The 26,494-nt window shown below is 46.0% G+C and overlaps 1 protein-coding gene across 3 annotated transcripts in view; it reads right to left on the bottom strand.

Moving 5' to 3' along the window:
* APBB1IP (amyloid beta precursor protein binding family B member 1 interacting protein) overlaps positions 1–26,494 on the bottom strand; it is a 396,905-nt gene that overhangs the window by 258,151 nt on the left and 112,260 nt on the right. For 2 of the 3 annotated variants that reach the window (XM_063921655.1, XM_063921651.1), the window contains exon 1: positions 16,759–16,894. The exons of the other annotated variant lie outside the window; for it this stretch is intronic. The gene's annotated coding sequence lies outside the window, so the exon portion shown is untranslated. Of the gene's footprint in view, positions 1–16,758; positions 16,895–26,494 lie in introns of those variants that run through there. 3 annotated transcript variants of the gene reach the window in all.

Here is a 26,494-nt window from a genome sequence, read left to right as displayed (position 1 = left end):
GGACCACCAGCGAAGATCCCCGGTGGGCTGATGTACACAGGGAGCCTGTTTTGTTTGTTAACATGTGATAGAAGTAGTGCTACCGCCACGATCACACGGTATACCTCTGGTGTTGCCCATCTGAGGCTACATCTAAAATGTTTCCATCGCAGCTTTTGGTTCCCAATCCACCCCTGCCCGACTTTGAAAGGAAGTGCAATGCAATATGCTAGTGCTACATAAATGTTAATAAATAAATGTATATGTAGATGTTACAGCCAAGAATGATAAAACCTCTGGGTGTCGCTGGACCTTTCAGACAGCAGTGGAAATTGAAAACAAATTATAATACCAAAAGCTATGTTATACATTTAATATATTTTTTACCGTGGGGGCCAATTTGTTTTATTGTTTTCTGTGGGGACCAATGTGTTTTTTTTTCTTCTGCAATGTTTTACATATGTGCTTGCATCTGAGTTTCACCACACATGCATACACCATGATGGTGTTCATACAGAGTTGCAGTACAGAGTCAGACACACGCACCAAGAAGTGTATTAGAAATGTGTTGGGCATCCATGTGTGATTACAGGGTTTGGCTAATCAGACGCAGATGCAAAGTAGTGTGGACGAGTTGCTGAAAGCTGTTGATGTCGAATTACTCACATTGGAGGCCATACTCATAGGGATGATCTGCACCTAGCATAGGGCTTCTAAAGTTTCAATGATGCGACCAATGGTGGCGTCTAAAGATGCGCAAAGTATCATTGCAGCGTCTGTAGACAGTGAAAGTGGACATCTGAGACCTGATATAATCGGACGCACAGATGCACACCAGGGAAGTGCATTGTAGCATCATTAGCATCAAGTCACAGACGTAACAACAAGACGCAAGGAAGACCGCAACTGCGCCCAACTCAGAATCAGACCCTATGAGAAAGAATCCCACACCCTCAACAGACCCCACACCCACAACAGACCTCACCCCCATTAGAGCTGCTTCCATAAATTTCCCGGGCTGGTTTTCCAAACCAATCCGCCCCTATCTGCAAGAGAGGGGGCCCCACATTGGCCTCCTCCTCGCTCAAATCATCCCTTGATTCTTAATGACGAATAGCAAGAATTGTTAATAATGTTGCTAGACACTCCAGCTGTTCCCATTACTTGGCATTATTGGCCACAGATCTCGCTAGCAGCAAGGCACACCTGGCCGAACACGTGCCAGGGTACAACTCACATCCTATCCTGTAATACTCTTGAGTCTGGTAAGTTCTGCTGTTCACCATGAGAACTGCACTTAATATTGCAAATTTGCAATGCAACTGCTAATTTCCATTACCTTTATCTGAGGTATATAATATTATAAGCAGTAACAGCTAATGTATATAAATATATACTGCATTTTCCTTAGGTACAGTAAGTGACTAGAGCCTGGGTAATCCATTCAATGCTATGAATAAATGGCTTGATTCTGAGTTTCACACAAGGTGGCAAGATCAGAAGTCTGGAGGGAGTATCTCCCCATACACAAAGCCAGACGGATCTCTGCGACTGCACCAGCCACTGCCCTCCGTCTGCCAGATCAGCCACCATCACTATTATTGCCACTTATATAGCCATCCCATGCAAGGTGCAGGGGATTAAACTACTGTAAAAATGGTGTCAGCTCGCTACATGCCCCCAAAAGGGTCCTCTTGCAAGCATACACCCAATTGCCACCCAATTACCACCAAGTAATGGTGTTTTAATGGATGGAGAAAAACAACTGACAAGTGTTTGACTTGAAGAAATGCATGGATGTATAAGTTTGCTGCAGCACATTCGTGATTTTTTAAAATGTCCTTGATGTGACCACATTAGAAATTTCCAACTTGAGTACAAATAAAAAAAGTTAGTAACTTTGTATCTGGAACAAACCATGTGTCCATACAAGGGGAGCAAGTACGTGGATGGCAATGTATGAAAAAGTTGAAGATAATGAAATAAATTGTTAAAAACCTCGTGTCGACCATGTGTGTGTAATACCCCATAGTTATTGTATTAAGGGGAAAAAAGGAGACCCCTGTGTTTTTTTTCTCCACACAAGTAGTGCCTGCCTAAATACAGCCCCATGGCACCATGAAAGGTTAACTTTAATCGACCCTGTCAGGCTAGCTGACAGGGAGTTTGGTGCCACCCATAGGAAAAGTTTCCCCTTGGTCAGCAACAGTCTTTACCCGGAAAAATTGGATGCTTAGGTTGCAGGGCAGAGGAGTGCAGGGGCTGGCTATTACCAGGGGACCTCAGGCCAGTGAGAGACTGCAGACCCTGAGGCAGAGGCGGACCAGGCAGCAGTAGAGGGATAAAAAAAAGCAGCTGAGGGAAGACAGGAAACTCACACAAATGGGAAGTGTACCTGTGCAGGAGCAGCCATGTAGATCAGAGAGACACACAGATAGAAGCCTGCCTGTGAGGAGTGCAGTAATGTAGCCACTAGTAAGGCAGAGTGGGGTCTGGCAAGGAGAGTGGGTGACCAGCGGCCAGGAGGACAGAGATGTCAGGAGAGGTCTGGGGGTCAGCAGCTGTGGCACTGTCATGGAACTGCTGCAGTGTGAGGATCCCGACTGCGTGGAGCCGGTGCAAGGACCCAAGAGGACCTGTGCTGAGAGGGCCCCTGCTGGATGTCCCGAAGGAGGCAGGCAATGCTGGGGACACCCCCCTTACTGGCTGTAGGACTCCTTCAGCACTGCTATAAACAGGCAGACAGTGCAGAGGACAACCTGTCAGCTTCTGAGAGATCCCTGGTCTCTGAAGGACCCATTGCAGTGACCTGGACTCCAGCATTAAAGCTGCAGGGTGTTGAGATTCACTGTTTAATGGCCTTACCCATTTGGGTAAACAAATAAAAGGGATTAGCAGTAAGAAATGTTAACTCTCCCTTTTGGGCACTGGATCCTGTAACTACTTATTGCTAGGTGTCAGACAAATGTAATAATTATAAATGTGACTATGATAAAATCAGATTTAATAAAAGAACATATAGTAACATGAAGTCAAATCACATAGGTGGCAGGAAGGTGACCAAACCAGTGAAGATGGTGGGAGCCACAGGTATTGGATCAAGCAGAGTATCCTGGGAAATACCCTGCTTGTGGCTCCTGTGGTAGAATTCCCGTTAACCGTGTGTGGTGCCCTCAGCATTCAAAACGTCCATCCAGCGGTAAAAAGGCACAGCAGGGCAAAACCAACGCGTTTCGGGACTATTCAGTCCCTTTTTCAAGGTTGATTGTCCCCTGTGCTGCTATCCCATGCCTTTATGGTGGTGAGCATCCAATTGGATGTGGCCGTGTGTGTGAAGCTGCTGACTTCCGGTCCGGCTTAACAGGAACCAGAAGTGACGTCAGTTCCACTTGTGTTCCACACTTTGTTTGCGTTCCATTCACTGGAAATTACGGGTGTGGCGCAATGTGTTCAGTGTGATCCCGGGATATCAATGTGGAGTTCCAGATAATAAATGTTCAATGATTGGAATAATGGATCCTGGTTTAAAGCTCACCTGCCAACTGACTACTGGCTTTTGAAGGTGAGACAATCACCAGCACACCCTGGTTACTCTACTTGATCCAACACCTGCGGCTCCCACCATCTTCACTGGTATGATCACCTTCCTGCCACCTATGTGATTTGACTTAATGTTCTTACTTTGATGCAAATTATTTACATGTTACTATTAGTGATGAGCGGATTCGGTTTTACTCGGTTCTCAAAACGGCATCTTATTGGCTATCCAAAACACGTGACATCCGTGAGCCAATAAGATGCCGTTTTGAGAACCGAGTAAAACCGAATCCGCTCATCACTAGTTACTATATGTTCTTTTATTAAATCTGATTTTGTCATATTCACATTTATAATTATTACATTCGTCTGACACCTAGCAATAGGTAGTGTGGCAGAGACGGCATTGTTCCATGTGAAAGTAATGTGGAGGATCCAGACCAGGTTTTGGAAGCAGTAGCAGAATCCCAGGTGTGTGATCAGCAGCGCCTGGGATCTCCTGATATAAAGGTTTCCAGGGCAGAGTCACCTTGCTCCTGATGACAGTTAGTGTCCCGGTGATAGGCCTGGTTGTGTGGGTTAGACTAGGGACCACTGGAGCCTATGAAGAGTCTGCTATGCTGAGTGTGCCTGTATGCTACTGCCTGTAATACCGACTGCATATGGACTTAACTTGCTACCCCAGAAGGCTTATTCCACTATAAAATGCTCCCATTTGGTTTACATGGTGCCCCAGCAACCTCCCAGAGAGCTATGAATAAATTGCTGCAGCCCCGTAGGGAATATGTGACTGCTTATTTAGATGACATTGTTATTTTCAGCTCTGACTGGGAGTCACACCTACCAAAGGTAGAAGCCGTTTTACAATCTCTAAGGGCACACGGGTTTACCCCCAACCCTGAGAAATGTGCCATTGGTATGATTGAGGCCAAGTATTTGGGGTACATTGTGGGCAGAGGACAGGTTAAACCTCAGCCTAGTAAGGTAGAAGCAGTCCTCACCTGGTCTAGACCTAACTGTAAATCACAACTTAGGACATTTCTCGGTTTGGTCGGATATTATCCCAGGTTCAATCGAGATTTCGCCGCTAGAGCGGCTCCACTAACTGTCTTAAAAAACAGTTCCCTGACAAGATAACGTGGTCTAGACCAGTGGAAACTGCTTGGCAGGATTTAAGATGAGCTTTGTGCACTGAGCCTGTCTTGCAAGCTCCTGACTTTAAAAAACAATTTGTGTTACAAACGGATGCCTCTGGGACAGGATTAGGAGCAGTCCTATCCCAAGAGGTAGATGGAGAGGAGAAGCCCATCCTCTACCCTAGCCGTAAATTATTGCCCAGGGAGCGCAGGTACTCAACTGTAGAGCAGGAGTGCTTGGCCATTAAATGGGCAGTTGAGTCATTAAGGTATTATTTATTGGGACAAGAGTTTTTGTTGGTCACAGACCATGCACCCTTACAGTGGATGCATACAAACAAAGAGGTGAATGCTCATGTGACCCGTTGGTTTTTGGCTTTGCAGCCATTTAAGTTTGAGGTAAGGCATCGTCAGGGGAAACAGCACCTCAATGCCGATGCCCTTTCCAGGAGGTTTGTAGGTCCTGTTCCTCCAAGCAACCCTATGGTGAAGCTAGGGGAGGGGGAAGAAGGCAAGGTGGGTGACCTCTGGAAGGTAGTGGAAAGCTGTGTACCTGGGTGGATGACACAGGTAGGGGTGGGCGAGGCAGAGAGCTCACCTGAAAATGGTGTAGCTTCACCAGGGTGGTTGAAGCTAAGGATGGAGGAGTGTGGCAGAGACAACATTGTTCCATGTGAAAGTAATGTGGAGAATTCAGACCAGGTTTTGGAAGCAGTAGCAGAATCCCAGGTGATCAGCAGCACCTGGGATCTCCCGATATAAGGGTTTCCAGTGCAGAGTCACCTTGCTCCTGATGGCAGTTAGTGTCCAGGTGATAGGCCGGGTTGTGTGGGTGGGTTAGACTAGGGACCATTGGAGCCTATGAAGAGTCTGCTATGCTGAGTGTGCCTGTATGCTACTGCCTGTAATACCGACTGCATATGGACTTAACTTGCTATGTGGTAACCTGCTGTACAAAATAAACACTGAAAGTGTTCATCTGAGTTCCCGTGTATGTGATCCTTGTCATAGTAGTTACAGGATCCAGCACCCAAAAGGGAGAGTTAACATTTCTTACCGCTCATTCTTGACTGAGTCAATGTTTAGGGGGCTCCCATACCCTCCCTTGGGCTTGCTCCAGATCACATACAGCGCCATATCCATTATCCACCCCCACCATCCTTTTTCCAAATAAAAGGGATTAGGCTGCCTGCATCATTAGTGCCCTGGCTGCATAATTAATAAAAGGGGGTAGGCTCCACATCTCTCTGGATTCCCTTCCGCTGCGAGACTCTGCTTATGGGGGACAACGACATAAGAAGGTAGGCTCCCCTCTGCGTTAATGGCCAGCAGGACATATTGTATATGAAAGAGGGTTGGCTCCCCTCATTGTTGGTGTGTCCCTGCATGAAATAAAAAGGGTTAGGTACCCCGTCTCCAGTGCTACCAATATGTGATCAACAACAGGGATAGGTTTTCTTGTGTCCCCTCTTTTCCCCTTTAAGTAGCTTGCATTACCTTATGGTGTTTTGAAATGTTAAAATGTGGTAATACAAATGTATTCTGTGTTATGCTAAAGCAGTTATGTTGAAGTAAAGCACCTGTTGTTGTCAGGTCATTAATAGAGGTGTGCGCCTCAATGCAAAAGTATGATGATGCAAATGTATGTCGTGCAAATGCTAATGTGTTCAGTTCAGGCCAAAGTGAATGGTTTAAAATGCAGGCAGGTCAAAGTAAAGGTGTGTTCACAAATGTTGAATGTAATGAAGCAGATATATTTTCTTCTAAAATACCGGACTTGGTTATATTGTTTGTGCGTTTCTTATGCTGGACTCTGTATGTAAAGAGCTATACTTGCAAAGACTTTATGCTAATGCTCTTTTGGGGGGGATTCAGACTTGATCGTAGATGTGCTAAATTTAGCACATCTACGATCAGTTTCTCCGACATGTGGGGGGACGCCCAGTACAGGGCTAGTCCGCCCCGGATTTTAGGCCTTGCCCCCCCCCTGCACAGGTGCGAAAGTATTGCACGGTGACGATGCTTTCGCACCCACCAAGTAGCACCCTACCTGTGCAGCCTAGCTGCGCTGGCAGGCGGCTACCCACCGCGTTCTGCACTTTCGGGTGACATCATGCAGCCGCTGTGACCTGTCCCCGCATTGATGCGGAAACGCTTGTGTTGTCCGGACCGTGTCCCACCAACGGCATTCTAACGCTGTTGACACGCCCACTCCCGCCCCGCGACCATCTCTGCCTGTCAATCAGGCAGAGGCGATCGCACCAGTGAGATGCGTGCGCACGTGCAGTACGCACTAGGCAAAGGGCTTCAGACTGCCATCGCTGCTGTTGCAGTCATCGGGTCTGAATTAGGCCCTTAATGCCGGAGTCTGTATGTTAAGAGCTAACCTTACAAAGACTCATGCTAATGATTATGCTCTATAAACGCTAGTTTTCCGTTTCCCAAAGCACTGGACTGTGCACGTGAACTGTTTATTTTGCAGGGAATGTTATGCAAAATTGTATTTTTCATATTCACGTACATGCTAGTTAATTAAACTCTGAGTTAGGTCATTTAAACTGTTTAGCATTGCCATTGCTAAATTGAAGTCACTTGTGGTGAGAAGTAAAGTTACTACTTTGTTTTATGTATAAATAAAATGGAATTGGATCCTGTGTTTGTCTGTAGCCATTGTGTCTGAGAGGTAAAGCAGGTCTACCTCTCTAATCGTAACCAAACCTAGTTGATTTTAGACCTCACACTCCGTTTTAAGTTTCAGCACCAGATTTGTGGGTATCACATGTGTCGACCATTATCATGCCAACCTTTTGAACCTGTCGACCTTTTGATCCTGTTGACCTACTGTACTTATCCATCATGCAATACCAACAGGGAGATGTCTGATTGTCTCCAAAATAATTTAGCAGCAGGACAATGGTACTAAACATACAGTAAATGTTATTAAGAACTATCTTCACCTTACAGCAGAACAGGGTGTCCTAGAAGCACTGGCGTTTCTATAATAGGTGCAGTGTGTGCGGTGCACACGGGCCCCTGAGTACAGAGGGGGCCCCCACCACACACTCTGCACCCATTTTTAAAATACTCACCCCTCCGAAGTCTAGCACCGCCATCGCAGCGCTATTAGTACACAGTGAAAATGGCTCAGCGGCCATTTTCACGGAGTTCTGCACATGTGCAGTAGAGAAATCTCAGGGAAAATGGCCGCCGCACTATTTTCCCGGAGATCTGCGCATGCGCAGTACAGTCTGATCCCTCTAGTGCTCAGACTCTACAGTGCTCCGGGCAGAGAGGAGGGGGCCCGAACGGAGGAGGCTGAACACGGGCCTCCTCCTCTCTTAAAAGACCCCTGCCTAGAAGTGATGATATGCCCCTCACAGAGCCCTGATCTCAACATCATCGAATCTGTTTGGGATTACATGAAGAGACAGAAGGATTTGAGCAAGCCTACATCCACAGAAGATCTGTGGTTAGTTCTATAAGATGTTTGGAACAATCTCCTTGCCGAGTTCCTTCAAAAAACGTGTGCAAGTGTTCCTAGAAGAATTGATGCTGTTTTGAAGGCAAAGCATGGTCACACCAAATATTGATTTGATTTAGATTTCTCTTCTGTTCAGTCACTTAGCTTTTTGTTAATTTATACCAATAAACTATTAGCACTCTATTTTGAAAGCATTCTTCCTTTGCAGCATTTTTTCCATACCTGCCTAAAACACAGTACTCTATATACACTATATGGACAAAAGTATTTAGCCACACCAGTTAATTATTGAATTCAGGTGTTTCAAACAGACCCGTTACCACAGAAGTATAACATCAAGCACCTAGCCATGTAGTTTGCGTTTGTTAACATTTGTGATACAAAATGGGTCTTCTGAAGAACTCCGAGACTTCAAGCATGGTATTGTGATAGAATGCCACCTTTGCAATAAGATGGTTAGTTAAATTTCATCCTTGCTGGATATTCCATGGTCAACTGTAAGTGATAGTATATGAAAGTGGAAGGGTTTAGGAACAACAGCAACTGAGCCACTAAGCGGAAGACCACGTAAAGTCACAGAGCGACTGCTAAGGCACATGGGGGGTAATTCAGAGTTGATTGCAGCAGCAAATTTGTTAGTAGTTGGGCAAAACCAAGTTGCCAACGCTCTGCTGATTCCATAGATGAAGAGTTCCTAACTTTCAGTGGCATTACTGTAAGCACAAAACTGTGCGGCAGGAGCTTAATGGAATGGGTTTCCATGGCAGCTGCATGTAAGCCTCACATCACCAAGTTCAATGCCAAGCGTCGGATGGAGTGGTGTAAAGCCACCAACACTAGACTGTGGAACAGTGGAAATGTGTTCTGTGAAGTGATGAATGACACTGAATGTTTAGCAGTCAGATGGGTGAGTCTGGGTTTGGCAGATGCTGGGAGAACATTACCTGCCTGACTGCATTATGCCATCTGTGAAGTTTGGTGGAGGAGGGATAATGATATGGGGCTGTTTCAGGGTTTGGGCTAGGCTCAAGCAATCTTAATGCTTCAGCATACCCAGACATTTTGGACAATACTAGGCTTCCAACTTTGTGGCAGCAGTTTGAGGAAGGCCTTTTTCTATTCCAACATGACTGTGCCCCAGTGCACAAAACAAGGACTATAAAGACATGGTTTGATGAGTCCGGTACGGAAGAACATGACTGACCCGTACAGAGCCCTGACCTCAACCCCATCGAGCACCTTTGGTATGAACTGGAAGATTGCAAGCCAGGCCTACTCGCCCAACATTAGTGCCTCATTAGTGCTCTACAGAATGAGTGGGCAAATATTCCCACAGAAACACTCCAAATGCTTGTGGAAAGCCGTCCAAGAAGAGTGGAAGCTGTTATAGCTGCAAAAGTGGGACCAACTCCATATTAAAGTATATGTGTTTGAATACAATGTCATCACAGTCCCTGTTGGTGTAATGGTCAGGCGTCCAAATACTTTTGTCCACATAGTGTGTGTGTGTGTGTGTGTGTGTGTGTGTACAAATCCTGTATTTGCCCCTGCACAGATGGCATTACATTTGTCTGAATAGCGATGAGCTTTGTATGACTTGGTAAGTTTACAGTACAGTTTGTTGCATTATTGGACATTAAGCTTGGTGTGTCAGTTTTTAGTTTTTTTACATACGTACTGTATAAATACTGTATAAGCACATATGTAATTGGGTAATGTTCACACAAACATGGTCATTCCATGCTGCCTAACCATTCAGATTTCATATGTTCCGATTTGCGGGCAACTGTTCCCTGCACATGCCTCCTTTACATGCAGCAGTGAAGCTGTGTTTTGGTTTAAAAAGCCAACCAGGGGCGTGACTGGTCCAACTATGATGCTCCAATGCCCCCAATGCCTCGATTACAAATGTACCAATGTTGGATGGTATGGTAATTCTAGTATTCAGAATAATTCCTAATGAGCATTAAAGTCATGCAATCGGCACTCGCTATTATAAGCAATGACATCAGAGCTCGATGTTTATACAGATACCTCTTACATGTTCTGTGTGAAGGAAATACATCTGAAAGCCTGGCTGGCGTTTCTGCTTCTAACCACAGATACCAGAGCTCCTGTTATCTTTCACAAATCGCACTACACATTTCCTGTGTTCTCAACAGCCCAGCACAACAAACACTTGCCAACTTCACCAGCTACAGTATCTACCATATCTGCCCAGCAGACCAAGCGTGATTGCCGTGTGCCCATTTCATTATTCTTTTGGAAGTGTGTTTTTGTTTAATATGGTGTGCTGTAGAACATTGCCGTACCTATGTAATTTGTGTTACTTCACGTCACAGGAAGTAAGAGCTGTATGGAGAATGTAGAAATGTTACTACTTCCACTCGCTGTCACTGAGACATTTTTTAATTAGATACATTTGTCAGAAAAAAACAAATCATGTCTGTTAGTAACTTTATAACATTCTGAAAAAAATAATTTCAAGGGTTGGCAAGTCTGTACAGAATTTTGTTTCTCTTATACAATCAGGCTCGGACTGGCCCACAGGGGTACGGGGGAAACCATCGGTAGGCCCCACTGCCTGGGGGGCCCTCCTCCTCTAGGGATCAGGTTCTAGACTGTGCACTTGAATAATATATTATACACATGTTACCTTATACTGCACAGGATTATGATGTATTCTCTTCAATACATTGCTGTCATTAATCTGGCACATTATCATGCATGCACTAGCATTAATTTCTATATAAATTATCAAGGAGTCCAGACCAGGTACTCTATAATGGTTAGCCAAACCTCCGTGGTGGCTGGCCATACCCACTTTAAAGGCTGGCCACAGCTCTAATCATGGCCCCTACCACTGCATACCCCCGGTGGGCCCTTCATGTTCCAGTCTGACACTGTATACAATACTCACTTCTTTATATATACAGGTTGAGTCTCCCTTATCCAAAATGCTTGGGACCAGAGGTATTTTGGATATGGGATTTTTCCGTATTTTGGAATAATTGCATACCATAATGAGATATCATGGTGATGGGACCTAAATCTAAGCACAGAATGCATTTATGTTACATATACACCTTATACACACAGCCTGAAGGTAATTTTAGCCAATATTTTTTATAACTTTGTGCATTAAACAAAGTGTGTCTACATTCACACAATTCATTTAAGTTTCATATACACCTTATACACACAGCCTGAAGGTCATTAATACAATATTTTTAATAACTTTGTGTATAAAACAAAGTTTGTGTACATTGAGCCATCAAAAAACAAAGGTTTCACTATCTCAATCTCACTCAAAAAAGTCTGTATTTCGGAATATTCCGTATTTCGGAATATTTGGATATGGGATACTCAACCTGTGTATATATATATATATATATATATATATATATACACACACAAGTCCCAGTGTCCGGCTCTCTCCTAATGCAGATATGCTGCGCCGGGTGCCCGCATGTACAATCCAATCCACAGCTATACACATATGCAGCACTCCTGGCGTCTTGAATAACCACTCTTACGGCACAGAGAAGGTAAGTGTTGGTGCGTTGATGCCCTGTCCGTCACCTTGTGCTGAATATAATGAGAGACTGACAATGTTATTTTCATGGCATACTTATAGTATGTCTCATTGGCTGGCCCAGACCTCCAGAGATGCCAAGGTACTTTATACCGACACCTCTCCTTTAGAGCCACTCCTAATGGGTACATAGTTAATGTGTACATACAGGGCTGTAAATAGAATGGTGCGACCAGGATGCATAGTTGAGGGAGTGACACCATCACTGCCCCAGTGGCACCCTTCTCACGCATATGGGTGCATGTACAGACAAACTACAGCCGGGAGAAGCTCTCTGGTGTGCTTTTTAATGGATGTGAAAGTGCTCAGATACCTTGCAGCTTTCAACCCTTCCCCTTCTTTGTGATGTCATACAAGTTCTCCTAATAGTAAAGGCTCTGTCTCAGATCACAGCTAGCCTCCTCCTGACAGTGCAGGATTTGTCTCAGGTCACAGCTAGCCTCCTCCTGACAGTGCAGGATTTGTCTCAGGTCACAGCTAGATGCTACTGACAGTGCAGGATTTGTCACAGAACACAGCTAGCCTGCTCCTGACAGTACAGGATTTGTCTCAGGACAGAGCTAGCCTGCTCCTGACAGTACAGGATTTGTCTCAGGTCACAGCTAGTCTGCTACTGACAGTGCAGGATTTGTCTCAGGACACAGCTAGCCTGCTACTGACAGTGCAGGATTTGTCACAGAACACAGCTAGCCTGCTACTGACAGTGCAGGATTTGTCTCAGGATACAGCTAGCCTGCGCCTGATAGCAGTGTCGGACTGGGGCATGTATTGCCCACCGGGTGAATACAGTGGTAGGGCCATGTTTAGGGGTGTGGCAAGTCTCTAGAGGGGGTGTGCCCAGCCGCCACTTTGGTTTGCATAACGATTTTGCATGTGTTCGTCCCCTAGATAAATATATACAGTAAATACTGTAGTTCGTGCATGATAATGTACAGCTCAGATGCGCACAGCCAATCAGGAGAGTGCCACGACATGGCGCTCCCTGATTGGCTCAAGGGACCCTCTGTGACAGGAGTCACGGGGGGTCTCAGCAGTCGGGGAAAGGGGTCCCATGTGTAAACATGGGACCCTTTTCAGTGCGTGGATCGTGTTTTCCGGTTTGTTTTTTTGCCAAGTATGTGGATTAAAAGCAGAAGAGGACAGATCTACACAGGATTTTTGTGAGTATAATTTTATTTTCAGGTACCCCATGGATTCTACATGGAGAAGTGGACCGAGTCGGCGTGTCAACATAGGTATGTGTGTGTCGGCGTGCATGTATGTAGTAAAGTTTTACTTTCACGGTGTGCGTGTACTGTTTTTATTTGGGTATTTTTTATGTAGTAGAACTACAGGTACCAGCGCCCCCCCCCGCATGCTGGTACTTGTGGTTCTCCAAGTACCAGCTTGCGGGGGAGGCTTGCTGGGACTTGTAGTTCTGCTACAAAAAACAATATTCTTTATTTTTGTCACTTGGCTATCAGCCTCCCATCCGCAGCCCTTGGATGGGGGGGGGACAGCCTCGGGCTTCACCCCTGGCCCTTGGGTGGCTGGAGGGGGGGGACCCCTTGATTTAAGGGGTCCCCACTTCTCTAGGGTACCCCGGCCAGGGGTGACTAGTTAGTGATTTAATGCCACGGCCGCAGGGACCGATATAAAATTTTCCCCCGGCTGTGGCATTATCTCTCTGACTAGTGGAGCCCGGTGCTGGTGTTAAAAATACGGGGGACCCCTACGTATTTTGTCCCCCCTATTCTTGGCACCAGGACCGGACGCAGAGCCCGGTGCTGGTTGTTAAAATACGGGGGATCCCCTGTCATTTCCCCCCCCCGTATTTTTACAACCAGGACCGGCTCAAAGAGCCCGAGGCTGGTTATGCATAGGAGGGGGGAGCCCATGCATTTTTTTTCAGGGTTTTATAAACAAATTCTGTGCCGTACATGAAGTCGAATCCAGGACGCACACTATCCGTCAATTGGTCCGTTTTTCGACAGCGGGACTGTCCAAACTGTTTTTTATTGAATATGTCGAATTCGGGTCTCGGCGGGAGGGTGTCTGACTGTCGAATTGTGTCGAATTAAAAAACGGTCGAATTCCAGCCGGAGTTCGACCACAATTGCATATACCCCTATATGTCTCTGCACACAGCTAGCCTGCTCCTGACAATACAGGATTTGACTCAGGCGCAGCCTGCTCCTGAAAGTACAGGATTTTCTCAGGTCACAGCTAGCTTTCTCCTGACAGTACAGGATCTGTCACAGAACACAGCTAGCCTGCTCCTGACATTACAGGATTAGTCTCAGGCCATAGCTAGCTTGCTCCTGACAGTACACTGGAAGATCACATTCTCATTTATCCCCATTTAGTGCTGCCCAGAAGACTGCACTAGTCTACATATCTCCCGACTTATGGAGATCCAGATGCGGGATGCCTGAGCGCAAATGACTGTAAAGGAGGTGTGGCTTGAAGAAAAGGGGGCGTGGTTTCACAGAAGTGCCGCAATCATGGGTCATGTCTCCGTTTTGTCATTGTGGGGGCATGCCCAGTGCTCTATGAGCTGCTGAAATGCCCCCAGCCCCCCTGTCTCCTGTGAATAGACGCTGTTCTGCTGACAAGAGCAGCAAGTGACAGGTAGCTGAAAGCCTCCCAACTATGCCAACCCCAACCCACTGCGGGACATTGCGGCCCCTGGGTGGGACAGTGCGACAGTCCCTCGAAAAATGGGACTGTCTCGCGAAAATCAGGACAGTTGGGAGGTATGATGTTAGATTGTAAAAGAAAGAAGATATACTGCAATAGAAAACTTACATATTTCACATATAATAAATGCAACATATTTAGTTACATGGTGCATGTTCAGATATTTGTTTAATTGCGTGTTGTGATGGTTCTCTTTTAACATATCTTCCCAAGGACCCCTATTCTACTAAATGTATTTACGTATATTAGGTGTTTTATAGACGTTAGGTATGCAGGGACTAAAAAATAATCATAAACATTAAAAGTCATAAAAGTTGTAACAGCAGTCATGCATCCAATAGCGTATGGAACTATAATGTGGTTACAATGAAGAACATAGAATTTCCAATTGTTGTAAAATGCAAGGTTGCCTACACATTCTGAGAAAGTGCCCTTGACCCATGAGTGCTGCCACTGGTTGCTAAGTGATGTCACTGGTTGCCAGGGCATTAATAAGACGGATTCTCATGAAGCTGGCTGACTATGTAGGTGATGGGTACAGATAAACATTATTTTGCAATATTGTCAAGTCCAAAACTTTGCTATTGTTGGCAATCTCTGCAGTAACTATATGCTTCACAAACCACAGAATAATCTACAGGGAAATGAAACAACACACTCACAGATTAAGGCCCAGAAGCAGTGGCAAACGCAGGATTTCTAAAGGGGGGTTTCCAAATGCAATCTCCAAATATCCCACTTGGGATCCGGACTGAAAGTCGACAGTAACTAGGTCGACAATGTCTAGGTCGACCACTATTGGTCGACAGTAACTAGGTCGACAGGGTGTCTAGGTCAACAGGGTCTTTAGGTCGACATGTTCTAGGTCGACAGGTCAAAAGGTCGACATGAGTTTTTCACAATTTTTTCTTTTTTTGAACCTTTTCATACTTAACGATCCACGTGGACTACGATTGGAACGGTAATCTGTGCCGAGCGAAGCGAAGGCACCATGCCCGAAGCATGGCGAGCGAAGCGAGCCATGCGAGGGGACGCGGTGCACTAATTGGGGTTCCCGATCACTCTACGAAGAAAACGACACCAAAATAACATGAAAAACTCATGTCGACCTTTTGACCTGTCGACCTAGAACATGTCGACCTAAAGACCCTGTCGACCTAGACACCCTGTCGACCTAGTTACTGTCGACCAATAGTGGTCGACCTAGACATTGTCGACCTAGTTACTGTCGACTTTCAATACCACACCCAGTGGTCAGGAAAAGGTTAAACATACTATAATAAAGGCACAAACATTATGGAACTAGTACTGCACTTTCTAAGTACACATTCTCCCACCTCATGCTAAGGCCCCTGTCTTTTCTTTCTGGTAGCTACTCTTTGGTCCAGTGCACTGAATGAGGGCTCAGAACCACACACACAGCAAAATTTGTAGAAAAATCTGCTACTGGCATGTGCAGCAGCTCTGCACGATACGGCGGCAGCTCTAGTAATCGTATTATATACCATTACTATTGCTGTCATAATTTGCCACTTGCCAAGGGAAGGGGGGTTTCCGGGCAACCAGAACCCCCCCTCCCCCCCACGTTTGCCTATGAGAACTGTCCATACTTTATTAATTCCTGTTGTATTGATTCAGGAGAAGATGGGAAATCTTGAGCCCTTATCTATTTAACACAAGAAATGGGGTGATCTTTTTCCCAGAATTCTAACATGGGCTGAAAATAAAAATATAGCAAGTTTTTCTTAGTGCTATTTGCTGCAACAACAAAGAATCAGATTTATCAAGCCTTGGACAGTGATAAATTGCACAGTGATAAAGTAGCAACCAATCAGCTCCTAACTGTCATTTTTCAAACAAAGACTGTAATGTGGCAGTTAGGAGCTGATTGGTTGATACTGTATTACTGTGCAATGTATCACTCTCCAAGGCTTGATAACTCTGGGCCTTGTTAGAAATCTCTTATTAGTGCACTCCACAAATGTATTGCTTATACAGTGAAGAGCCCTTTCTAGAACATACTGTATAGTGAAACCACATTTATTTGAATTACCGGAATTATTGCACAGTACAAAACATACATTTGGCTAACATAAGCAATTCTACATTGTATTGCACATGGGGAACATAAAATATATCACAGATGTTGTCGTCATTATATTTGCCTTTTATCTGTATCAAGTCATCTTTCCGTTTGTAATGCATATTTGCTCTAAAAGTGCAAGTATGACCAATGTAATATTAAATTATTATAATATTAAATTCATTAACATACTAGATGGTAACAGTATTTCCTATGTACAATATTTATTTTGTTGTTATAAAGGTAAAGAAAAATCTCCTTACTGTACCTTTGTTGCTTTTTGTACTCTGTCGTTGCTTATTTCAAGCACAACTCTGCAAAAAGTAACTGTTTCACCTTGCACAAATGAAGTCTCAGAGTGACTTCCCCGTTGGGGTTACACATATCCTCCACCTTAAGAGGAAGTGGCAATCTGACCAATAGGAGGAGAAAAGGTCTCTCTGATGAAATAAAATTCTATGGTAAAAGTCGTGGTATAAATCTGCACTACTGTTTTTTATATACACATACACACATATATACATATACATAAAACTGAATAAGTAGCAAGGTGTAAGCTGCTTTTAACATGAAATACTAACGTTATTCTTCCAACCTCTGAAAAAAAATTGTATTTGATTCAAATTATTAATTAACAAAAATGTACATAAATCCTAATAATAAAACACAAGATAAAAGCAGCAAACACAGAAACAAAGCAAAGCAAAACAAAATGAACAGAAAACAGTACAAGCTGATAAACAGCTCATTAATGTAATTTGCTTAGTTCATACTTTATGAAAATAACATTTAGAGGCTGATTGAGAGTCACACGCTGCTGCAGCCATTGCTTTTGCCTGTGACTTTATGCTAATGCTAGTATAAGCCCCTCCCCTGATGTACAAGAATGCATCTGAATAAGCAAGAACTGAGACGTCTGCTTGCTTATGTTTTGTTACAGGAGTGGCAGAAATATAAAAGATCTGATGGTGCACACTGATATTTCTAAATTAAAATCTAATAATACCCATTTCTCTGACGTCCTAGTGGATGCTGGGAACTCCGTAAGTACCATGGGGAATAGACGGGCTCCGCAGGAGACTGGGCACTCTGAAAGAAAGATTAGGTACTATCTGGTGTGCACTGGCTCCTCCCTCTATGCTCCTCCTCCAGACCTCAGTTAGAATCTGTGCCCGGCCAGAGCTGGATGCACCTAGTGGGCTCTCCTGAGCTTGCTAGAAAAGAAAGTATTTGTTAGGTTTTTTATTTTCAGTGAGATCTGCTGGCAACAGACTCACTGCTACGTGGGACTGAGGGAAGAGAAGCAAACCTACCTGCTTGCAGCTAGCTTGTGCTTCTTAGGCTAATGGACACCATTAGCTCCAGAGGGTTCGAACACAGGGCCTGACCTCGATCGTTCGTTCCCGGAGCCGCGCCGCCGTCCCCCTTGCAGAGCCAGAAGACAGAAGAAGAACGATGAAATCGGCGGCAGAAGACTCCTGTCTTCATTAAGGTAGCGCACAGCACTGCAGCTGTGCGCCATTGCTCCCACAGCACACCACACACTCCGGTCACTGTAGAGTGCAGGGCGCTGGGGGGGGGGGGGGGGCGCCCTGGGCAGCAATTATATTACCTTTTGGCATAAAATACACATGATACAGTCAGTTAACTGTATATGTGTAAAAAACCCCGCCATTAAGTTACAGAAAACGCGGGACAGAAGCCCGCCGCTGAGGGGGCGGGGCCTTCTTCCTCAGCACACCAGCGCCATTTTCCCTTCACAGCTCCGCTGGAAGCACGCTCCCCAGGCTCTCCCCTGCAGTATCCAGGTACAAGACGGGTTAAAAAGAGAGGGGGGGCACATAAATTTAGGCACAAATCGATACAAACAAGCAGCTATTGGGAAAATCACTTATTAGCAGTGTAAATCCCTGTGTTATATAGCGCTGTGGTGTGTGCTGGCATACTATCTCTCTGTCTCCCCAAAGGACTTTGTGGGGTCCTGTCCTCAGTCTGAGCATTCCCTGTGTGTGTGTGGGGTGTCGGTACGGCTGTGTCGACAAGTTTGATGAGGAGGGTTACGTGGAGGCGGAGCAGGGGCAGATACATGTGGTGTCGCCCCCGACGGGGCCGACACCTGATTGGATGGATATGTGGAAGGTCTTAACCGACAGTGTCAAGTCCTTACATAAAAGGTTCGATGACGCAGCAGCCTTGGGACAGCCGGGGTCTCAGCCCGCACCTGCCCAGGCGACTCAGAAGCCGTCATGGGCTCATAAACACCCGCTAGCTCTGATGGTAGACACAGATGTCGACACGGAGTCTGACTCCAGTGTAGATGAGGTTGAGACAAATGTACAGTCTACAAAAGCCATCCGATGCATGATTACTGCAATGAAAGATGTATTGCACATTTCTGATATTAACCCGGTTACCACCAAAAGGGGTATTATGTTTGGGGAGAAAAAGCAGCCAGTGACTTTTCCCCCATCTGATGAATTAAATGATTTGTGTGAAGAAGCGTGGAGTTCCCCTGATAAGAAACTAGTGATTTCTAAGAGGTTACTGATGGCGTACCCTTTCCCGCCAACGGATAGGTTACGTTGGGAAACATCCCCTAGGGTGGACAAGGCGCTAACACGCTTATCTAAAAGGGTGGCACTGCCGTCTCAGGATACGGCCGCCCTAAAGGATCCTGCGGATAGAAAGCAGGAAGCTATCCTGAAGTCTGTGTATACACACTCTGGTACTCTACTGAGACCTGCTATTGCTTCAGCCTGGATGTGTAGTGCTGCAGCAGCATGGACTGATACCCTGTCAGACAACATTGATTCCCTCGACAGGGATACTATTTTGCTAACCATCGTACATATAAAAGACGTCGTCTTATATATGCGGGATGCACAGAGGGACATTTGCCTGCTGGCATCTAGAATTAATGCAATGTCCATTTCTGCCAGGAGAGTATTATGGACTCGGCAGTGGACAGGTGATGCTGATTCTAAAAAACACATGGAGGTTTTGCCTTATAAGGGTGAGGAATTATTTGAGGACGGTCTCTCGGACCTCGTATCCACAGCAACTGCTGGGAAGTCGACTTTTTTACCTCAGGTTCCCTCACAGCCTAAGAAAGCACCGTATTATCAAATGCAGTCCTTTCGGCCTCAGAAAGGCAAGCGGGTTAGAGGAGCATCCTTTCTGGCCAGAGGCAAGGGTAGAGGAAAGAAGCTGCACCAGGCAGCCAGTTCCCAGGAACAAAAATCCTCCCCTGCTTCCACTAAGTCCACCGCATGACGTTGGGGCTCCACAGGCGGAGCCAGGTGCGGTGGGGGCGCATCTCCGAAATTTCAGCAACCAATGGGTTCGCTCACAAGTGGATCTCTGGGCTGTACAAATTGTATCTCAGGGATACAAGCTGCAGTTCGAGGCGACTCCCCCTCGCCGTTACCTCAAATCAGCCTTGCCAGCTGCTCCCAGGGAAAGGGAGGTAGTACTGGCGGCAATTCACAAGCAGGTGATAATCAAGGTCCCCCTCTTTCAACAGGGCAGGGGTTACTATTCCACAATGTTTGTGGTACCGAAACCGTACGGTTCGGTGAGACCCATCCTGAATTTAAAATCCTTGAACACTTATATAAAGAAGTTCAAGTTCAAAATGGAATCGCTCAGGGCGGTTATTGCAAGCCTGGAAGAGGGGGATTTTATGGTGTCGCTGGACATCAAGGATGCTTACTTGCATGTCCCCATTTACCCACCTCACCAGGAGTACCTCAGGTTTGTGGTACAGAACTGTCATTACCAATTCCAGACTTTGCCGTTTGGTCTCTCCACGGCTCCGAGAATATTTACCAAGGTAATGGCCGAAATGATGATACTCCTTCGAAGAAAGGGAGTTATAATTATCCCGTACTTGGACGATCTCCTCATAAGGCGAGGTCCAAAGAGCAGTTGTTGGTCAGCGTAGCACTCTCTCAGGAAGTGTTGCAACAGCACGGCTGGATTCTGAATATTCCAAAGTCGCAGCTGATTCCTACGACGCGTCTGCTTTTCCTGGGTATGATTCTGGACACAGAACAGAAGAAGGTGTTTCTCCCGGAGGAGAAGGCCCAGGAATTGTCATCTCTGGTCAGGGACCTCCTGAAACCAAAACAGGTGTCGGTGCATCACTGCACGCAAGTCCTGGGAAAGATGGTGGCTTCTTACGAAGCAATTCCCTTCGGCAGATTCCATGCAAGGATCTTTCAGTGGGATCTGTTGGACAAATGGTCCGGATCGCATCTTCAGATGCATCGGTTAATCACCCTGTCCCCAAGGGCCAGGGTGTCTCTACTGTGGTGGCTGCAGAGTGCTCATCTTCTCGAGGGACGCAGGTTCGGCATACAGGACTGGGTCCTGGTGACCACGGATGCAAGCCTCCGAGGATGGGGGGCAGTCACTCAGGGAAGAAACTTCCACAAGTCTGGAGACTTCTCTACACATAAATATATTGGAACTAAGGGCCATCTACAACGCACTGAGTCAAGCAGAGCCCCTGCTTCAAAACCAATCAGTACTGATTCAGTCAGACAACATCACGGCGGTCGCCCATGTAAACCGCCAGGGCGGCCCAAGAAGCAGGATAGCAATGGCAGAAGCCACAAGGATTCTTCGATGGGCGGAGAATCACGTGCTAGCACTGTCAGCAGTGTTCATTCCGGGAGTGGACAACTGGGAAGCAGACTTCCTCAGCAGGCACGACCTCCACCCGGGAGAGTGGGGACTTCATCAAGAAGTCTTCACACAGATTGTAAATCGTTGGGAACTGCCACAGGTGGACATGATGGCGTCCCGCCTCAACAAAAAGCTAAAAAAATATTGCGCCAGGTCACGGGACCCTCAGGCGATAGCTGTGGACGCACTAGTGACACTGTGGGTGTACCAGTCGGTTTATGTGTTCCCTCCTCTTCCTCTCATACCCAAGGTACTGAGGATAGTAAGAAAGAGAGGAGTAAGAACTATACTCATCGTTCCGGATTGGCCAAGAAGAACTTGGTACCCAGAGCTACAAGAAATTATCTCAGAGGACCCATGGCCTCTGCCTCTCAGACAGGACCTGTTACAGCAGGGGCCCTGTCTGTTCCAAGACTTACCGCTGCTGCGTTTGACGGCATGGCAGTTGAACGCCGGATCCTAACGGAAAAGGGCATTCCGGATTAAGTGATTCCTACGCTGATAAAAGCTAGGAAGGATCTGACAGCAGAGCATTATCACCGCATATGGCGGAAATATGTTGCTTGGTGTGAGGCCAGGAAGGCCCCAACAGAGGAATTCCAGCTGGGTCGATTTCTGCACTTCCTACAGTCAGGGGTGACTATGGGCCTAAAATTGGGGTCCATAAAGGTCCAGATTTCGGCCCTATCTATTTTCTTTCAAAATGAACTGGCTTCACTGCCTGAAGTTCAGACGTTTGTTAAGGGAGTGCTGCATATTCAGCCCCCTTTTGTGCCTCCAGTGGCACCTTGGGATCTTAACGTTGTGTTGGATTTCCTGAAATCACACTGGTTTGAGCCACTTAAGACCGTGGAGCTAAAGTATCTCACATGGAAGGTGGTCATGCTGTTGGCCATAGCTTGAGCTAGGCGTGTGTCAGAATTGGCGGCTTTGTCATGTAAAAGCCCATATCTGATCTTTCATATGGACAGGGCAGAGTTGAGGACTCGTCCCCAATTTTTCCCTAAGGTGGTATCAGCGTTTCATTTGAACCAGCCTATTGTGGTGCCTGCGGCTACTCGGGACTTGGAGGACTCCAGGTTACTTGATGTAGTCAGGGATTTGAAAATCTATGTAGCCAGGACGGCTGGAGTCAGGAAAACTGACTCGCTGTTTATCCTGCTTGCACCCAACAAACTGGGTGCTCCGGCTTCAAAGCAAACTATTGCGCGCTGGATCTGTAACACGATTCAGCAAGCTCATTCTGCGGCAGGGTTACCGCATCCTAAATCAGTAAAAGCCCATTCCACAAGGAAGGTGGGCTCTTCTTGGGCGGCTGCCCGAGGGGTCTCGGCTTTACAGCTTTGCCGAGCTGCTACTTGGTCGGGTTCAAACACCTTTGCAAAATTCTACAAGTTTGATACCCTGGCTGAGGAGGACCTTGTGTTGGCCCATTCGGTGCTGCAGAGTCATCCGCACTCTCTCGCCCGTTTGGGAGCTTTAGTATAATCCCCATGGTCCTTACGGAGTTCCCAGCATCCACTAGGACGTCAGAGAAAATAAGAATTTACTCACCGGTAATTCTATTTCTCGTAGTCCGAAGTGGATGCTGGGCGCCCGTCCCAAGTGCAGACTCTCTGCAATACATGTAGATAGTTATTGCTTAACTAAAGGGTTATTGTTATGAGCCATCTGTTACTGAGGCTCAGTTGTTGTTCATACTGTTAACTGGGTATGGTTATCACAAGTTGTACAGTGTGATTGGTGTGGCTGGTATGAGTCTTACCCTGGATTCCAAATCCTTTCCTTGTTGTGTCAGCTCTTCCGGGCACAGTTTCCTTAACTGAGGTCTGGAGGAGGGGCATAGAGGGAGGAGCCAGTGCACACCAGATAGTACCTAATCTTTCTTTTAGAGTGCCCAGTCTCCTGCGGAGCCCGTCTATTCCCCATGGTCCTTACGGAGTTCCCAGCATCCACTACGGACTACGAGAAATAGAATTACCGGTAGTAAATTCTTATTTTCCTCACCAAGAAACCAGGTGGTTAGGGTGTACTACCTGTTCGTATATGGGAGTGGGGGTTACCTTTGCACACCCGCATCCTGGTCTGAGAATTCAGATTAAACACGTATTAACCTGCTCTAGTAGGTATATTATTTACTATATATGTTGCCCTTGTGGCAAATTTTATGTAGGTAAATCCATCTGTACCGTTAAGGAAAGGATGGCACAACATAGAAGTGCAATTCAGCAGGCTTTGATCGGAAAAACAGTGGATCAGCCGGTCGCTAAGCATTTCAAAGATATGAAACACAATTTGTCGTAAATGACTAACTATAGTACCTGATAATCATGACAGAGATAGTCAGCTTCTCCAATGTAAAACAATGTGGATCTATCGTTTGAACACTCTACAAACTAATGGTCTGAATGAGTATCTCTTGCATAATAGCTTTTTATTAGCTTTATATTAGCTTTATATTAGGTATATATATATATATATATATATATATTTATATACTCTGCTCAAAAAAATAAAGGGAACATTTAAGCAACACAATGTAAGTTCAAGTCAATCACACTTCTGTGAAATCAAACTGTCCACTTAGGAAGCAACACTGATTGACAATCAGTTTCACATGCTGTTGTGCAAATGGAATAGACAACAGGTGGAAATTATAGGCAATTAGCAAGACAGCCCCAATAAAGGAGTTGTTCTGCAGGTAGTGACCACAGACCACTTCTCAGCTCCTATGCTTTCTGGCTGATGTTTTGGTCACTTTTGAAAGCTGGCGGTGCTTTCACTCTAGTGGTAGCATGAGACGTAGTCTACAACTCACACAAGTGGCTCAGGTAGTGCAGCTCATCCAGGATGGCACATCAATGCGAGCTGTGGCAAGAAGGTTTGCTGTGTCTGTCATGGAGGTGCTACCAGGAGACAGGCCAGTACATCAGGAGACGTGGAGGAGGCCGTAGGAGGGCAACAACCCAGCAGCAGGACCGCTACCTCCGCCTTTGTGCAAGGAGGAACAGGAGGAGCACTGCCAGAGCCCTGCAAAATGACCTCCAGCAAGCCACAAATGTGCATGTGTCTACTCAAACGATCAGAAACAGACTCCATGAGGGTGGTATGAGGGCCCGACGTCCACAGGTGGGGGTTGTGCTTACAGCCCAACACCGTGCAGGATGTTTGGCATTTGCCAGAGAACACCAAGATTGGCAAATTAGCCACTGACGCCCTGTGCTCTTCACAGATGAAAGCAGGTTCTCACTGAACACATGTGACAGACGTGACAGAGTCTGGAGACACCAAGGAGAACGTTGTGCTGCCTGCAACATCCTCCAGCATGACCGGTTTGGCAGTGGGTCAGTAATGGTGTGGGGTGGCATTTCTTTGGGGGCCGCACCGCCCTCCATGTGCTCGCCAGAGGTAGCCTGACTGCCATTAGGTACCGAGATGAGATCCTCAGACCCCTTGTGAGACCATATGCTGGTGCGGTTGGCCCTGGGTTCCTCCTAATGCAAGACAATGCCAGACCTCATGTGGCTGGAGTGTGTCAGCAGTTCCTGCAAGACAAAGGCATTGATGCTTTGGACTGGCCCGCTCGTTCCTCAGACCTGAATCCAATTGAGCACATCTGGGACATCATGTCTCGCTCCATCCACCAACGCCACGTTGCACCACAGACTGTCCAGGAGTTGGCGGATGCTTTAGCCCAGGTCTGGGAGGAGATCCCTCAGGAGACCATCCGCCACCTCATCAGGAGCATGCCCAGGCATTGTAGGGTGGTCATACAGGCACGTGGAGGCCACACACACTACTGAGCCTCATTTTGACTTGTTTTAAGGTCATTACATCAAAGTTGGATCAGCCTGTTGTGTGTTTTTCCACTTTAAGTTTGAGTGTGACTCCAAATCCAGACCTCCATGGGTTAATAAATTTGATTTCCATTGATAATTTTTGTGTGATTTTGTTGTCAGCACATGAATAAGTTTGTTTGGTTGTAAGTGAATATCTCCCACAGCTTCAAGGTGAAACTGCCATATATATATATATATATATATATATATATGTACAAACACATTGTGATTATGGTTGCTGTGAATTCTAATGTATATTTCTCATGTTGTAATAACATTCAACTGTGTTAATGTGTAATAATATTACCTGCTACTCTGTTTCTCTTTTTGCTGTGTTAAAATTCTGCTTGTAACATTGGCCTTCATTCTGAGTTGATCGCTCGCTAGCTATTTTTTGCAGAGCAGCGATCAGATAGTCGCCGCCTCTAGGGTAGTGTATTTTCGCTCTGCAAGTGTGTGAGAACGCTTGTGCAGCCGAGCGGGACGAAAAAGTTTCTTGCAGCTTCTGAGTAGGTCTGAACTTACTCAGCCCTTGCGATCACTTCAGCCTGTCCAGTCCCGGAATTGATGTCAGACACCCGCCCTGCAAACGCTTGGACACGCCTGCGTTTTCCCTACCACTCCCAGAAAACGGTCAGTTGACACCCATAAACGTCCTCTTCCTGTCAATCTCCTTGCGATCAGTTGTGCGAATGGATTCGTCGCTAGAAGCCTTGCACAGCAATGATGCTGTTTGTACCCGTACGACGCGCATGCACATTGTGGTGCATACGCATGCGCAGTAGTAACCTGATCACTGCGCTGCAAAAATCGGCAGTGTGCGATCAACTCGGAATGATCCCCATTGTCTCTCTGCTGGTCTTGTATAATGTGATTTCCATGGTGATGATTGTGCACATTCATAGCTGACGTCTGTAACTACAACAGTGGTGTTGTCCACTGCGGATGATGTCAGCAGCACTATGGTGTTTGGCGCGCTGCCTAGGGAAGCATTCATTGGGTAGAGTGTTTTTTGTACTTATTATTCCTGACGAAGATTTTTGAATAAAACCGAAATGTTGAAAAAAAATTCTTGTTGTTTGGTAATTATTTACCAATAGAGTGCCGTCGTTGCTGCAAGTCCTTATCGAATAAATTGGATGGCACCTGGCTACAGTGATAGCTAAGGACAGCGTGAAGTGGCGGTACATGCAAGTACACTATATATATTTATTTATTAACAGTTTCTTATATAGCGCAGCATATTCCGCTGCGCTTTACAATTATAACAACCGTAATAGAACAAAACTGGGTAAAAACAGACAGACATAGAGTTAGGAAGGCCCTGCTCGCAAGCGTACAATCTATAGATATATATATATTACAGTGCAATGGAATTTGCTGCGCTATATAAGAAACTGTTCATATATATATATATCTATATATAGACAGAAGCCGGCGGCACTCAGCAGGCTGAAATCGGAGCTTATATGGTAA

This window comes from Pseudophryne corroboree, chromosome 5, assembly GCF_028390025.1.
Source record: "Pseudophryne corroboree isolate aPseCor3 chromosome 5, aPseCor3.hap2, whole genome shotgun sequence".
NCBI classification, from domain to species: Eukaryota; Metazoa; Chordata; class Amphibia; order Anura; family Myobatrachidae; genus Pseudophryne; species Pseudophryne corroboree.
The sequence above is the reverse complement of the archived record's forward strand: the minus strand, read 5'-3'. Positions and strand labels throughout refer to the sequence as shown.